Consider the following 18,396-nt stretch of genomic DNA (forward strand, 5'->3'; position numbering starts at 1 on the left):
TATTAAGCTCAGTGGTAGGTCCATAGACCCATAGATTCATCATCTTGTATCTACATTTTGGTATGCCTTAAGTACTACACAGTAAATAAGCTTAAAAGTGTTTGACAAGTGCTGAAAGCATATGCCTAAGAAGAGTTCCTTAACTTTGGTACTGTTGATATTTCAGCTTAGTTATTTTTTGTGAAATGCTATTGTGTACATTGTAGGATGTTTTGTAGTATTCCTGGCCTCTACTCCCTGGGTGCTAGCAGCAGCCTCTCACCACCAGTTATGACAACGAAAAATGCCTTCAGACATTGACAGATGTCCCCTACTGGGCAAAATTGTCCCTTGTTGAGAATCACTGTCTTCAAAATTACCTTTATTTCTGAAATATAGTTACTAAAGTTTCAGAATTTAGTAAGCTTCCAATTAGTGGTTTTGTTTCTATTTTCAATGTTTATTAGAAATTTCAATGTTTATTAGAAATTTCAATACAGAGGTTTGGGCATTTGAATAGGCAAAAACAAAAAGAAAATTGATTCCATGTGATTAAAATATCTCTTTTCCAGGAATGTAATATATTCGTGTATGTTCAAATCCTGACAGAATGCATTCTCATTAAGTTGCAAATACCCCTATTCAAGTATTGTTTAAAGTGTAGGCCATAATTATTTTTCATTATGAATTTTGAATTATTTTAATTATGAATTATGAATATAAGCAATCATATTAGTGTGCATTGACTTTATCACTTTATTAGCATGAGTTTCCTTTATCACATAGTATGTGGGTTTTGTATTGTTTTGTTTTATATTAATGCCTTAATACTGAAGAATTCACTTTAAAGCATTCTAAAAACCTTATGTTTATTTCTTTTGATATGTCATTTAGGTTAAGTCAAATAATATAGTGATAATGTCTTCCAATTTGGTGTCTGAAACCTGGATCTGAATCCCAACCCTGCCATTAAACAGCCTGTGAACCCAAGAAAGTTACCTATCCTCTCTGGGCCCATTGTCGTTAAGCTCTAAATAGCTGATGAGTTCGTTGTGAGGATTAAATTAAATAATAAATATGAAAGTCCCACTGGCACAGTGATGGTCACATGGTAGTCACATGACAAATGTCTTTTGGAGTTATTGGGATCAGTTCAGTTAGGCATGGTAGTTTGAAACATTTTCCTTCAAAACTTTCAGTTGAATAGCCAGCCTTCAGTTTTCTATGTTAATGGAAAGAATTATTAGCTGGATGATAATTCTCCTGGGGCTTTTCCCTCTCTATGTGCTGTCTGGAATTCCAGAAATAGAGGCATCATCTATTATTAGTGAAATTGTGTATTTTGAGTATTAGCAGACAATATTTTGTAGGAATCAAAGTATTTCTACACTTGAAATTGAAAACATGACCTTGTCTAAAAGGTTTGGTGGTAGAAGTATTTGTTATATTAAAGAGTTCGCCAGAAATGATGTGATCCATTTCAAATAATTAAAAAATACCTACTTTGGGTATTTGTTCTAATAAAGAATCACAAACTATAATATTTAGGGGCTAAAAATCTTAGATGACAATGCTAAAATGTGGTTTCAAGAGTGTTTTCGTTTGGCCAGAAATAGGAAGGATGGGATTGCTCTATGACAGCAAAGAAAAGGAAAACTTATTATATAGGTGTAACCTGAAGAAGTATGCCTTTACATAAAAGATGGCAAACAGGATAACCTCCTAGGAAAGGTAAGAAAGAATATGGATGAGAAAAGATATGATATCCCTATCATATTCTAGCTGGTGGAATATTTAAAATATCTTCTTTTTCCTTCTCTTTCAACTGTGGAACCTTTCTTTTATTATATATTTGCTCAGGTGTGGTCATTATCTTCTAAACTGTACACATTATACTCTAATTTTTGTCTTTGTATCTTGATGATAAAATTAGAGACCATCAAAAATTAAGGCTAAAATAAACTTTATGAATTTTTTATTTCCCTTATTTTGTGGAAGGATATACTATCTACTTTGGATATTTGTGGAAGGAGAAACTGAAGCCCAAAGAGGCTTATGTCACATAGCCAATCTGGATCATAACTCATTTCAGACAATGCCCACTTCATTGATTTTTTTTGACCTGTATTGTCTGACCAGTGTTTTTCCCTGCTGTGATATGCAGATGGTTGAAGAGGTTGGAGGAATTTACAGTTGGACAGGAATAAAAAGTAGCCACAAAAAGTTTACTAAATAAAAAGTTTGTGTAATGTCTATCATCAGAAGTCAGAGTAGAAACTAAATTATCCTTCAAAATATTTTCTTCCAGTATTAGAAAACATTATAAATGTCTCCTTTGGCACTCATTTTTTGTGTTATGAAATATATAATTAGGTGCCAGGAAATAAAGACTTAATTTTACTTAATGCAATATAAGGGACATTAGATTCTGTTTCTGCATTAATAAGCCACATTTTATTAAAATGAAAGTGTGGTTCAGATACTAATAAGACCATCATTTGTTTTATCTCATATGAAGGATTCAGTGTGATGGATCCTTTTTAATGAAATGAAGTCCTTCAGCTTTATGAATAAAATAATATGTCTTTTGGCCTTCATTTTATTATTTTTCTTCAATATATGTATTTGAATAGAGTTGAAAAACTAGTTGCTTCTCAGGAAAAGCAAATAAGGTGTCTGCTTTTCTTCCTTGAGTGCTGTGACTAATTACTACATCATCTCCTTGGAGTTTGTATTCTTCAGTGGTTTATTCTTAAAATACCATTCAGTGTATTGGGGAAAAAAAGCACTGTGTTTGGGTTTTAGTTACTTATCATCTTTCTGACCTTGGGCAGGTCGCTTATCTTCTTTTAAATTTCTTGACTATAAACAGGGGAAAATGTGTACTAATAAAACTGTTTTATTATAAAAATTAAATATTAGCATAAATGAAAACACTTGCAAACTGTAAAATGATAAAAAAAAATAGAACACAGATATAGATGAGTCCCTTGGACATCTACTTAGCCCAAACCTCTCACCTTTTTTAGCTATTTAGCTATTTTGTAAAGACAATTCACTCTCCACTTAAACATTCAACCATCATTTGAAAGAACATCCCCAAAATAACTCATATTTCTGTTCTCTCCCCTAAATAGAGGTCTGTTTTCCTTATTTTCTGCATTTCTTTTTATCCTTTCTCTCTTTAACCCTGCCTGAAACTCATCCTGTTTCATCAAGCATTCCTAATTATCCTTTATCTGAAGATTTATTATATCCACTCTTACCTCCCCTTCCCACAGGACTAGACTTTTATCACTTCAGTAATTTTACAACTATTGTTTCCTAGCTGTTTCTTGACTTTAGGCTGCTGCCAGCCTAGTGCATTTTACATGATTTGACTAGCTTTTCTCTTTCTTCCATCAATTATTTTTTTCCCTCAAAAAGCAATACCAGTGATTGCCATCTGTTTTTGTTTGTTTTGAACATTGTAGAAAATCTCTAGTGAATCTCAAAAATTTGGTGAATTCTTCAAAATCCTGACTGTGAATGATCTGTACATGATTTAACTTTGCTTTTCTCCATGCCTTTGCACATTCCCTTTCATCCTTTCAGTATCTTCTACATCTTTCAAAATATTACTTAAAGCTCACATTCTCCTAGAAACCCTCCCTACTTTCTATTCCACCTTGAGCTCAACGTTCTTCGTCTGCCCATTTGGACTATGTTATTCATAGGTTTTTGGAATGGTTGTTTAAAACGATCTTTGCATATGATGTTGACATTCTAAACTACATCATAGGTGTTCCCTGTTTCAGTTATTTTTTTAGCTCTTTTACAACCAGATACATGATATACTGTTGTGTTTATATGATAGATGTTATGTCATGTGATTTGGTGGTTTTTAAAATTAGAGATTGTGAAACTGCTAGACTGAGCCTCTCTGCAGGACCATATTGAGGGGGTGAGCAGTCCATGTTAAGCTTAGTGTTAGATTTCCTTGCCTTGACTGTTTAGGTCTGTGTTATCTCCCAAGGGTTTCTGAGAATTACAAGAGCCACTCCAGCTTCCTTTTTTGAACTAAAGACCTTTATGAAAGTAGACACAAGGATTCCATACATTATAAAACAGTACTTATATAGACTCATGATTAGTGGTGTGTATTTCTGTTATTCCTAAACATTTCCATCATAGATGGTTCTGCTCTGAAAGTTCTTTTGTGAGAGGTTAAAAACTACCCTGGTTTATGTAGTTTACCCTGACCACAACTATTTTGGGGGAGTGTGGCTTGGCCAAGGGAATATTGGTGGTCTCCATTAACCCAAGTGCATGCAGGCAGTGCTTTTGGCACACTAGATCCAAAGGGAGTAGGCACTAGGTCCAGTTTATATAAGTTCCATGTTGTACATGTTATTAAAAACAAAATCTTGCTATTTCCAGATGAAGAGACTTTCTGTTGGTGATGAGTAGCATCACACATAGGGAGGTTTTTCTTATTGGGTACCATAAATCCACAAAGAACATGTGGAATAGTATAAAGACAACAGATGCTGTGCAGGATGCATATAATATTAAGGTATGCTTCCCCTTTGGACAGGGAACATGCCACAGGTCTACAGAAAGGTGGAGCTTACCTGTACAAGAGTTTGGGAATGTTTACCAGATACCCTTCTTATATCCTGAACATATGGACTCCCCTTATCTGAACTTATGTCCAAGTCTCCTGAGAAGGGCCATTGAGTAAAGTGTCATAAAGAGGTCAGACCTTCAGAGGATGGATAATTAGTTGATGCTGGAGTGAGTATCCACATAGGAGTGACTGCCTGGATTGGGACTCTATCTGAAGTGAAGCATAGATTCCCCACTGGTAAATTCTGCCTAACCTATTCCAGTCACGGGATAACAAACATATTTGATCACCCTATATTGATATATTGTCTTACATATAATACTTAGTAATCATTTTACTTGGTATTGGTATATATTCCAGATCTTCTCTACATAAAATCTAATCCATTCCTTTACATTTAATGGTAGAGTGGTGGTAAAATTTGCTCAATGGATATTTTCAAACATTAACACATGTTGCTAGTTGGGAAAGCAGTGGATTTTTGAGGATTGCAGTGAAGATTGTTTCTGCTTTATATTTGTTAGAAATTGATGCCCCAGGCCAAATGTACTTTACGCATTATTCTCATAGATAATTTGAATACTGCTTTTGGTAGTATTCAAATATTTCAAACAAAATATGTGATTTGTTGTAGGATTTCTTCAATTTTTGTTTGACTAGTTCCTCTTAGTTCATTGTACAAATGAATGCCTAAGCTGGAGTAGTTCAGAATCAAATGATTGCCTCTTATCTCATTTTTTCCCCCAAAACTCAATTGACTGTTCTCTATGTCAAAATGGATGGGATATTTGAAGGGGTATGAAACTCCAAAAATTATTTTTTCCTTAGAAAAAGAAAAAAAAACTTTGAGGGGCACCTGAGTGGCTCAGTTGCTTAAGCATCTGACTCTTGGTTTCGGCTCAGGTCAATCTCACATTTCGTGAGTGTCAATCTCACAGTTTGTGAGTTTGGGCCATCATGTCAGGCTCTGCACTGAGGCTGGGTGGGATTCTCTCTCTCCCTCCCTCTCTGCCCCTCTCTCCATCTCTCTCTCAAAATAAATAAATAAACATTTTTTTTTAAAGTTTAAAATAGATAAGTTTAAACCCCAGGCGTTATTATTTAGTCTCTGGAAGAAAAGTAAACTACAGAGTATGTCTAAGCATTGCAAATGTGAAGAGTCATTATCTACATGATGATGACCAACTGAAAAATGTTCCTGAGTGGCTCATCAGAAGAAATCAGTATTGAATTGAATCAGATGAATAGAAGCCTAAGTTCTAAATTTTGAAGATTTAAGGCAAAAAAAAAAAAAATGAACTGGTCTGGGGCACCTGGGTAGCTCAGTAGCTTAAGCATCTGACTTCGGCTCAGGTCATGATCTTGCGGTTTGTGAGTTCGAGCCCCACTTCAGACTCTGTGCTGACAGCCCTGAGCCCATAGCCTGCTTCTGTTTCTGTGTCTCCCTCTCCATGCCCCTCCCCTGCTCATGATCTGTGTCTCTCTGTCTCTCAATAATAAATAAACATTAAAAAAAATTTTTTAAGTGAACTCTTCCGGAGTGATCAAGAACATCTGATGACAAAATTGAATTAAGTTTTACGAAAGGATCATTTGGGATACTTCTCTAATATTTGGCTGTATATGTACAGTTAAAAACATAGCATTAATAGAATATAACCATATGTTCCCACATTACCAACATTTATGAAGCCTATTGTTTACTCCTTCTTTCCAGAAGAAATCACTATTCTGAATCTTGGGCTCATGATCCCATGCCTTTCTTATGTTTTCACATGTGGATGTATCCCTAAAATATATGTTAAGTTTAGTCCTCTTTTTTTTTCTTTTGTATGAGTGGAATCACATTACATATATGTTCTATTACTAAATTTTTCACTTTTTTTTAAAAGATTTAACCATTTTGATGTGTGTAGCTATTTTGTTTTCATTTCCTCCTAGGTATATTGTCACATACTATGAATATTACATGATTCATTTGCCTGTTCTATCAGTAAATAATTGGATTGAACAATCCAATATTGTTGGATATAAATTCAGTCGCAGTAGTTGATTACAATTGCATAAACTGGACAAATTTCTGTGTATTGAGATACATATATTTGATTCTTCCTAATCTTGAACATGGCATATGTGTCATTTTTATGTCATTTTGAACAACTTTCAAAAAACTTTTTTGACACTTCCTAATTTATCTGTTATTCCATATGTTGGTTATTTTTTAACCTAAATTAAACAATATGTTTACTGTTCCATGCATGTTTGCTTAAATTTACTTGCATATTTAACTTATGTGTATACCTTCCTTCTTGTATAACAGTTTCCTTTAGGATCATTTTCCTTCTTAATGAAACACCTCTTTTTAAACTACCTTTACTGCGATTTTGGTCATACTAAACACTTTAAAATGTATTTGATAATGTTTTATTTCATCTGTGTTCTTAAAAGATATTTGCAATGGATATAGAATTCTAGCTTGCAAATTATTTTCTCTCAGCAGGGTCAACATATTATTTCATCATTATCTGGTTTTGATTGTTGTTAAGTGAGGTACAGTCTAAATTAACATTCCCTGGAGTTAACCTGTCTGTTCTATTGTTTTATCTTTTTTTTCTTTTTTCGTCTTCGGTGTTCTGGAGTTTCATTATGATGTGTGTTGGTATAGATTTCTGTTATTCATTCTTCTGTTTATCCTGATTCATTGGGCTTCCTGAATGTAATGATTGCTAATTTATCAATGCTGGAAAATTGTTTGCCATTTTTATTTAGAGTATTATCTGTCTCCAGTGCTCTCTATTCATAGTTGCCTTCTGTAATTCTAATATGCATATTTCACGCATTCTCACTCCGTTTAGGTTTCTGTGTTTACATCTCATAGTTTGTCTTTCTGTACTATACTTTAACTGGATTTTTAAGGCCTATTAGTTAGTTTACTAATTCTTTTATGACTTGTGCCTCATCTTCTGTTGCACCTATTCAAATGAATTTCTAATGTCAATTATCATATTTCTTATATCTATAAATTCTTTGTTTTTTCCAATATTATGTCTTGTGTCTTTATAGGTCTAATTCTGTTGTTTGCTTTTGCTGACTCTTACTAATGTTTCTTGCTTCTTTCTGTGTAATCTGTATTTTTATTGTGAACTAATGATTGTTAAAGTTTATCTGTGAAAATACTTGGAAACTGAAGTTTAAAGGTAGTTTCCTTCTTGGAAATTTGCATTAATTATTACCAGACATCTGGGAGCACTAACAAAGACTAATCACTTTAAATTCTCTTTCTGTGTGTGTGTGTGTTTATGCATATGTATATATGTAGATTGTTGATGTTGTTTTATATTTTGACAACTAGGTAGTTTAGTTGTGGCCAAAAACCTGCATGGGAGCTATTCTGTGGTTAGAGGTTTCCAAGGCAAAAAACCTTTACCCTAGATCCCATAGTCAAGGCAAAAGCAGGCAAGATTCCGTACTGTTTTTCTCTGTGGGTGGGCTCTGTGTTTTTCTTGATGGTAAGCTTTTCACTGGAGATATTATTTTGGGGAGTTTTATAATTACACAAGGAATTGAATTTGCCCTCTCATCTTGTGAAAGGACTAGGCTTTGTGTACCATCTTAAGTTTTAGGCCTTGAAGGGTGAAAACTCTAAACCAGTAGAGATTGGTAGATGTTCCTAGGAAAACATTGGCCTTTAGTATTTGGTTATATCTCTGGATTAGTGATTTGTATAAAAGGAATCTTTTAAAAATTTTATGTGTTCTATGAATTGACAGACCGTAATCAATTTGACTACCCAACTAACTAGGGTAACCAACCAGTCATCCAGAAACAGAAATACTGTATTTTCTAAAGTATCTCAATGACTCTTTTATTGGGAAGTTGGGTCAAACAGATACTACTCCTCCACCCCATGTTCAGGTCAGTGTATTTTACATTCCACAGGTGCCAAATATTGTTTCTGCTTAGTTAAAAATCTTATTGTTTTACTGTATAGGAGTAGTAGCATTCTGATGTAGCATGTTTTGTGTAACTATATGCATATTCTGTTAGTGTGCTAATTTTCATAGTGTGCATAGAATTGCATCATTTCATATGCTCCCAAATCATGGAGGAGAAACACTGACTTTGGAAAGTTAAATGATTGGGTAGAGCATGAGTATGCACCCCTGTACAGTTAGATGAAATTTCCAGATAGTCTTTCGAGGTATTCAACATCAAATGCATTGCAGTACTCTCCTATCAAGACTTCTAAACTGTTAGCACCCTTCAAACTCTACTCTTATCTTAGATAGTTGTATTGACTGTTGTAGTAATACTCAGCTTTGGAAACATCTATATAGAGTACTTAATAGTAATGCATCCTCACATTTGTTTGTGGTAGTTTGTCATGGACATGATAAAGTGATATCTAATGAAAAACGAGTGTAGCATAAACAGGATATTGTATACCTGTTACCTATTTTAATGGATGTGAATCTATTATATATCTGAGAATATCAGTTTTGCCACTTATAATGAGAAGATATTTTATATTGCATTGAAATATGTTAATTTAACCTACATGAAGGGAATATAATCTATACAAGAATATTAATAACATGGATACTATAGGTATTTTGTTTAAGAATATATCACAGCTAGACATGGGCATACACACTTCACATGTTATTAAATATTCATAGTCATTCATTCTGTATATTCTCTATTTTTTTAATTCTTAAGATCACCTTTTAGGTTTAATATGATTTCCAATTTTTATTTTTGTGTACGAAGTGGAACTTCAATGCAATAGAAGGTAACTAACATCAAAGGAATTCTGTTATTAATTATCGTCCAGATTAAGTGTAAATCATGTTAATTTTTTTAGAAAGTAATACCTTTTCTCTGCAAATAGGATCATGGCATTAGCAGAAATTGAGTTTTTTATGTACAAAATAGTCACAATTTTTCTTTTTATAATTATAGAAGTTGTAAATATATCTGTAATCTCCATTAATCTATAGAGCTAGAACACTTTGAAGAATTTAGTTGAACTTAAATTAGGAAATGTTTAAATAGCATGTGATTTACATGCACATATTTTTTTTACCCAGGAAGTGGTAGAAGTATTCATTTTATTTATTGATTGATTGATTGATATTTTTTATTTTTTATTTTTTTAAACTTTTTTTTTAACGTTTTATTTATTTTTGAGACAGAGAGAGACAGAGCATGAATAGGGGAGGGGCAGAGAGAGAGGGAGACACAGAATCAGAAGCAGGCTCCAGGCTCTGAGCCGTCAGCCCAGAGCCCGATGCGGGGCTCGAACTCACGGACCGCAAGATCGTGACCTGAGCTGAAGTCGGACACTTAACCAACTGAGCCACCCAGGTGCCCCGATATTTTTTATTTTTTAAAATTTACATCCAAATTACATATTTTTGGCTGTAGAATGTAAAAGAAGGGTTGAACCCAAAGAGATTTTGCTGTTAAGAGTTGTCAGAACTTGTGACAGAGTGGTCATTGCCAGTTTGAAAGCTTAGAAGATGGAGAGAATGCCAGTTCTTGTTGGCAGAATAGAGCCATTAGGAGAGGCTGATAAGAAGTAAGGATGAGAGGTCAGAGTGACTATGAATTCTTCTTTAGATTTGTTCAGTTTGATTTAATGATAAGAAATCTAGGTGGGACTGTCAATTAGAAACAAGGAACTTGAGGGGCACCTGGGTGGCTCAGGAGGTTAAGCATCTGACTCTTGACTTTGGCTCAGGTAACGATCTCATGGCTTTGTGGTTTTGAGCCCCGCATTGGGCTCTGCACTGGCAGTGTGGAGCCTGCTTGGGATTCTCTCTCTCACCCTCTCTTTCTGCCCCTCCCCTACTTGCACTGTGTCTGTCTCTCACAAAATAAATGAAAAATAGTCTGTTAAAAAAATGAAAGAAACAAGGAACTCAAAGCTGGATACCCATGGTGAGGGCTGGAGCTTTTTGTTTGGCATTATTAGCCCTGAGGTGATCCTGACCCTGGGAGAGTTGATGAGCTTTTTAGAGGACTGGAGTTAATGTTAAGTCTAAGAATTTAGAACAATTTCTTTAGGAAAAGTTTCCTTACCTGGGACATATTGATGATTAAATAGGAAGGAAACCTGTCAAAACCTGCCTCTTTGGAAGACACAGTTGTTATAGTCCAAGGACAGGAATTTTGTCACCAGGGTTTCAATGCTTATGTGTCCTATTATTGACTAATATATATTTTTTAAAGTAATGGCTCTGTAGGGGCACCTGCGTGGCTCAGTTGGTTCAGCATCTGACTTTGGGTCAGGTTGTGTTCTCACGGTTCGTGGGTTCGAGCCCCATGTGGAGCTCTGTGCTCACAGCTCAGAGCCTGGAGCCTGCTTTGGATTCGGTGTCTCCCTTTCTGCCCGTCTCCCACTCACACTCTGTTTCTCTCTTTCTCGAAAAATAAATAACACATTAAAAATTTTTAAAAAAGAGTGGTTCTGTTGAGAGGGCTAGAAAAGCTCCCCCTGAATGCTTTAGACCACTAATCAGCATTTTAAAATATTTTAGTTGGCTCTTAGAGGCTATTATAGGAGTTATAGAAATGTTAGGAATTTCAAACCAAAAGGAGAGAATTATAGCATATCCACCTGACAAATATATTTTGGATCAAATGCAACACAAATTACTGTCAGTCATATGTTGATTATGGTTCCACTGTGTAGGCAGGAGTATATGTGGCTCTTTTCAACCTATAATCTTCATGAGGTTAGAATCTCTAATGGTAACATGGTGGCAATCACATTTTTGGCAGCCAGTATATATTAGCTGAATGGATGAATGAAACACAAAATAAGTATAGAACCAGGCCCAGCATCAAAGTGTATGCCATTTAACTCAAAGAACAAGAGCAGAAAAATATGATTTAAGAATATGAAATATACACATACAATTTGAGACATATGCCATAAAAAAGTATTGAAAAACATATAATAAAGTAGAATAACTAAGGGATTGAGGTTTTTGACCAGGTATAATGGGGGAGAGTTGTACTAAGATCGCAGAGATTTATTCAGGAGTTTGGGGAAACATTTCTTGTCTAGATAATGAAAAAGGAAATAAAGTATATGTCAACATAAGTTAAAATAATTCTGTTTTATATATATATATATCTCTTATATATATACAGATATATAATTCTATATAAAATACAAATGTGTTAAAATTATATATACACACTGTAATATATATTTTAAAGGAATAAATAATAAATTAATAAAAGAAATACTGGCCCTGATTCATTTATGTGGGGAATAATAGACTTAATCACAGTAAACCTAACTCGGCTCTTCTACTAAAATGACTTAATGAGATATAAAAGAAAAAAGAAAGGTTATATTTTGGCAAGAAGGAAAGGGCATTATGGTTCAATACTTTCACTTAACTAACCTTTAAGGGTGTAATTAACATTTAAAGGAAATAAAGTTTTGGAAGTATTACAGGGTAATTGAAGAAATGTAAAAAGTACTTAAAAGCCCATGGTCTGTTCAGAGAAATTCCTTCAGATAACAGTGGCAGTCATCAGAAAGTGGACTTCTGATGTGTAAAAGATGAAGAAAAATCCGCTTATTTGGTGACATAGTTACTGCTTTCCCCTTTGTTGCTTTCTTTGTGAACTTTTGCTCATTGACATTTTCTAGGATGAAACTTTCATGCTGACTGAGATTTTATCTTTTAAACACAAATCTTGAAGTACTTGAAAGAAGATGGTCAGTAGTAAGTAGGAGCAGTAGGAGGGAGAAATGGAAGGGATTCAACTTTATCACCTCACAATTTGTCATAACCTAAGTTGAATTTTAAAATTTATACTTTCTAGCCTCTACTATTATGAACAGCTTTTCACTTACAGTATAGAGTATGTCTGAGCTCACCTTTGCAATTTATTTAGAGAATCCAAGTAGTGGTAGTATCACTAAGCTACTAAAAGTCAAAAGCTGTTTTAAATGTTTTAAGTTTAAAACACTTGTCTAGTCCACATCAGTTCACCTGTATTTTTCTTGTTCTTGTTCCTAGCTGTTTCAGGTCCCTAACTCTTTACAAAATCCCCTACATTATGTTTTTAGGGGTCTCTGGAAATATCTTACACATCCCATGAACTAAATTTGTCAGCTACTATGTAGCAGCTGTGGGTAATTTTCCTCATTTCCTGTTTTGAACCCTCTCCTAGGGATGACTGTATATGGGGAGAGGGGAGGAGTTTTCCCATAGGGCACAACTATCCTGTGTACTGAAGCCCATTAGGTGCCAAGGGTATGGAGTGTTCTGTGGCAAAATACAGAAATATGTTTCTTCCTTTCTTTCCTTTTTTAATAGACTTGATTAGAGGTGTATCAAAGTAGTTCTCATCACTCAGGTCTCCTTTCCACAGCACTCAGACAATCGACTGTGTTGGGGGTGGGCAGGCTGGGCCTGCTGATACATCCAAGAAACACATAAACTACAGAATCATCCCAATCCTTTTTAAAGTACAGGCTCTCTTCCTGCATTTTAAAATGCAGGTTGGCTTTCTTATTGCCTGATACACTTCAGTTAGGCAGCAAATTTCTCCCCCAGGACTCTCCTTAGTCCACCATATAAATGGACTCTTAGGTGATTCATAGGGCTGTCCACTTTCGTCTCAAAATATGCGTTGAACCTAAATAATGTTTTTCATTTTCTCTCTTGACATGCTTTTGATGAGTAGGTAAAAGAGAGTAGAAGCAAATGAGTACTGGTATGTCTCTCTTCTGTCGTCTTACCCTCCTGCTTCTTCTATTCAGGAATTTATGGGCATGAAAACATTAATGTTCAATCTTACACTACATATCTGTATATAAAGTTTAGTACATATGTAAAAAAAGAACAGTCAACAGCCAACAGATTGGCTATGATGGCCACTTACAACATGGGATTCGAGAGGAAGGTAATTCATTAAACACTAAGTAGTATATTGGTAGTCTGTGTATTATACACATGAAAGAGAGAGTGAGTTTTATTCCAAATCTTACTTGTAAATAGAACCTACTAAGCGCTGGCAGTTATATAAGTTTGCAACTCAGCCATAAAACCACATCCAGAATCAAAATACATCTAAGCCCACTGAATGTGTTAAATATTTCATATAGCTGAACAGAAAAAGAAAAGATATGTCACCTACTGTGGAGTCTGCATTCTGAAAACGTGTTAACAGGTTACCTATAGCTAGAAGAGAAACAGAATAACATTTCACATTCTGAGCTAAAATTTTATTTTAGACTTGATTCATTCTAGTTTGCATGTTGTCATGGTTAAAATTGATATGGAAATTTAGAAGTATACAGAATTGAGATCTTTAATAATTTTAATTCTGTTCTTAATCTTTCTGGTTTAGTTGCCCTGTCGTGAAAATTATGAAGTTCACAAACTGATTTTTTTGTTTTTCATAATGTATATTTTATGAAAAATCCCATTAACAGAAAAATAAAATAAAAACAATTGAGTAATTTACATGCATTGAAAATATTCTGGAAAAATGGAAATACCTTGTTATTTACTTACCTTTTCATTTCATAAAAGAAAATTATATTAATGAGGCAAAATAATGGATGTTCTTAATTTCATTTGGTTGTATATATGTTCTTATGTCAATATTGGTATTTTTTTAAGTGAAAGGACATAATATTTTAAATTCAGTCTTATTAGTTACTCAATGGATGCCATTATAGGCCTAAAATTTAATGGAAATGTAAAATTAACTAGGAAGAGGGAAAAATATAAGCAGAGTGAACAAAAGAGAACTTACAGTGGGGCAAGATGCAGTTGTTTCCCATGGGATTTATGCTATATGTTGCCTACTGTATTTTCTTAGTGTGTATTTGTATTTATTAAGGAATATTGATCTGAAGTAATTGTCTTATTAAAAAAAATGAAGTAGTTGACTTGTGCCTTAGACCAATTTTAGTATCAGTGCAATGATGGCTTCATAGAATGAGTTAGGAAGTGTTCTGTTCCCCCCTCTTAATGTTTTTGGAAGAGATTGAAAAGGCTTGGTGTTAATTCTTTTTTACATATTTGGTGGAATTCACCAGTGAACCTAACAGGTCCTGAGACTTTCTTTGTTGGGAAGTTTTGATTACTTACACAATCTCCTTACTTCTAACAGGTCTACCCAGATTTTCAGGTGTTTTTTTTTTTTTTTGACTCAGTCTTGGTAGTTTGTGTGTTTCAAGGAATTTGTCAATTTCTTCTAGGTTATCCAGTTTGTTGGCGTACAGTTTTTCATCGCATGCTCTTAGAATCTTTTTTATTTTTTTAAATTTTTTTAATGTTTTTATTTATTTTTGAGACAGAGACACAGCATGAGCAGGGGAGGGGCAGAGAGAGGGGGAGGCACAGAATCTGAAGCAGGCTCCAGGCTCTGAGCTGTCAGCACAGAGCCTGACTCAGGGCTTGGACTCATGGAGTGTGAGATCATGACCTGAGCTGAAGTCAGATGCTCAACCGACTGAGCCATCCAGGTGCCCCAGAATCTCTTTTATTTTTATAAAATCAATAATAATGTCTCAACTGTTATTACTGATTTTAGTTATTAGAGTCTTCTGTCTTTTTTTTTTTCTTAGTCTAACTAAAGATTTGTCAATTTTGGAATTAACTTTTATTTTAAATAATTTTCCTCTATTGGTTTTTCAGATCTCTAATTAATTAATTACATTTTTGCCTATTTTAATTTATGTACTTCTTTCTTACTGCTTGCTTTGGCTTAAGTGTGCTTTTCCTCTAGTTCCTTAAAGTGTACAGTTAGGTTATTGATTTGAAACCTTTCTTCTTTTTTAATGTAGATGCTTATTACTACAAATCTTCCTTTTAGTACTGTCTTTGCTGAATTCCATAAGTTTTAGCATGTTGTTTTCATTTTCATTAATATCAAGGTATTTTCTAATTTCCCTTGTGATTTCTTCTATGACCCATTGCTTATTTGCTTATTCTGTATATTTGTGAATTTTCCACTTTTCCTTCAGTTATTTATTTCTAACGACATTTCCATTATGATCAAAAAAGATACTTTGCATGATTTAAGTCTACTAAAATTTATTAGGACTTGTTGTGTGGTCTGATATGTGATATATCTTGGAGCATGTTCCATGTGCACTTAAGAAGGCACATTCTGCTGTTGTTAAGAGGAGTGTTTTGTATAGATTAGGTCTAATCAGATTATAGTGTTGTCCAAATTCTCAATTTCCTTGTTATTTTTCTTTCTTCTTGTTATATCCATTATTGAAAGTTGAATATTAAATATCCCACATATTATTTCAGAATTGCCTTTTTGTCCTTTCAATTCTGTCAATTTTTATTTCATATATTTTTTAGCTCTTGTGGACATGTACTGTAATAATATTATCTTCTTGATGGGTTGAAGATTTTGTCAATATAGAATATCCTTCTTTGTCTCTTGTTACTTTTTTTAAATTTAAGTCTATTTTGTCTGACCATAATATAGCCACCACAGTTTGGTTTTGTGTGATGTGTGGGTGTGTATGTGGTTACTATTTACATGGAATATATTTTTCTGTTCTTTTGCTTTCAACCTCTTGTGTCTTTTTATCTAAAACTGAGTCTCATGTAGACTGCATATAGATAGATATGTTTGCTTTTAAATCCAATCTTCCAAACTTTCACTTTTTTGAGAATTTAATTCATTTACTTTTAAAGTAATTATTCATAAGGAAGGGCTTAGTTCTTCCATTAAGCTGTTTTGTGTATCACATGTTTTTTATTCCTTAATTTCTCTATTATTATCTATTTTTGTATTTGTTTATTTTTGTTGCCTAGTATTTTGATTCCCATCTTTATTTTTGCGTGATTTTCTGTCACTATTAGTTCCTTTAGGGATTACAATTGATATCTTAAACTTAAGACACCCGAGTTTTAATAATACAAAATTAGTTTAAATAACATACATTGTTCCTATACATATTTATCCCTTTTATACTGTTTTTGTCACAGATTACATGGTTATACATTGTATGATCATTAATTTATATTTATAATTATTGTGTTATGCATTTGCCTTTTAACTCATATAGAAACAAGAGTTATAAACCAAAAGTACAATAACTTTGTTTTTTTTTTAATGGTTACCTATGTAATTACCTTTATAATTGCTTGTTTCTTATGTCTTTGAGTTACTGTTTAGTGTCCTTTTATTTCTGCCTGTAGGTCTTCCATTAGTATTTCTTGCAGAACAGGTTTGCTAGCAATAAATTATATTTGTTGTTGTTGTTAATTTGAGAATGTCTTAGTTTCTCCATTATTGTTTAAAAGAGGATACTTTTATTGGATACAGAATTCTTGTTTGACAGTGTTTATTTCAGGACTTAAAATATGTTATTCTACTACCTTTTAGCTTCCATTGGAGAAATCAGATATTAATCTCATTGTGGGTCCCTTAAATGTGACAATTTACTTCCCTCTTGCTATTTTAAAATCACTCCTCTTTTTGATCCAAAGTGCCTCAGTGTGGACTTCTTTGAAGTCCTGCTCAGAGCTGATGTATTTGTTCATGGTTTGCTTTAGGTCATTGAACATATTTAAAATGTTTAAATGTTGATTGAATGTTTTTGACTACTAATTCCAAAATTGAGCTTCTTCAGGGATTTTTTCTGTGATATTCTTTTATTTTTCCTGTTTAGCTTAAGGTTGCCTATTTTTTTGCATGCTTTGTCTTTTTTTGGTTTTGTTGAGAATTGGACTTTTGAGTATATTATAACTCTGGAAACTTGATTTTTCTACTCCCCACAGATGGCTGATGTTTGTTTCCTGACGGCTGTAGCTATTTGTTTGTAATTTCTCTAAACAATTGCTGCAAGCTGTATATTTTTTGGGTGTGGTTACTGGATCTTGGGTTTAATTAACTCTGCTGTCAGCCAGTGATCTGACAAAGATTTCCTTAAAATGTCTGGTTCCAAAAAGCAGGGGAAGTGTTTCTGTCTATTTAAGTCTTCTGATAGATGCCATCTGGGGAAGCTACTGCAACCCAAAAGGATTGAAATCAAGACAGGCACCTACACAGGTCCTTCATTGAACTGCCAAACCAACCAAAATGTACCTCCTCAAATTTTGGAGAATAAGATCCCTACTGCCCACCCTGGCATCAGCCAGCCCCCTCAAGGACTCAGGCACTATCTTCACGGTGGTGCTGAGGAATGGGTTTTGATATCTCTTTTGTACGTGTCATTCTCTTACCAGAGAACACCAGTGTATCCCTTCAACAAACACGTACCTTGTTGTAAGCATCCAATCAAGTTTCAGTGTTTTGAAATAGTTTATTTAAATTACTCTTTCTAGCTTACTGATTGCTTTGGTGGTGGGCCCAATCCCTGGAGCTGACTTTTCTGCCATTTTGTGTCAACCCTACTTTCTTAAATCTTATTTTCCTGCTTTTATTCCTTGTCTGTCTTTTGAAATCCTATACAAGTCCCCAAAATGTTGGTTGCATGCTAATATAATGATAATAAGAATTATACCATAGATCAAGATAAACTAGGTTGAGAGGAATTAATCAATTTTGATTCTCTTAGGCCTCTAACTTGAACATATATCAGACTCCATCACTTTTGCTTAATTCTCCATTAAAGTGGTAATGTATTATGTATGTAAATACTGGTGTAGATAATGGGGGATTTTTTTACAGGCTTGGTGTACCTTTTTTTTAAATTTTTTTTAATGTGTATTTATTTTTGAGACAGATAGAGACAGAGCATGAACGGGGGAGGGTCAGAGAGAGGGAGACACAGAATCTGAAACAGGCTCCAGGCTCTG

General features: G+C 34.0%; 1 protein-coding gene across 8 annotated transcripts in view; it reads left to right on the top strand.

Moving 5' to 3' along the window:
• DIAPH2 (diaphanous related formin 2) overlaps positions 1-18,396 on the top strand; it is a 971,442-nt gene that overhangs the window by 426,997 nt on the left and 526,049 nt on the right. The window lies entirely within an intron of this gene.

This window comes from Acinonyx jubatus, chromosome X, assembly GCF_027475565.1.
Source record: "Acinonyx jubatus isolate Ajub_Pintada_27869175 chromosome X, VMU_Ajub_asm_v1.0, whole genome shotgun sequence".
NCBI classification, from domain to species: Eukaryota; Metazoa; Chordata; class Mammalia; order Carnivora; family Felidae; genus Acinonyx; species Acinonyx jubatus.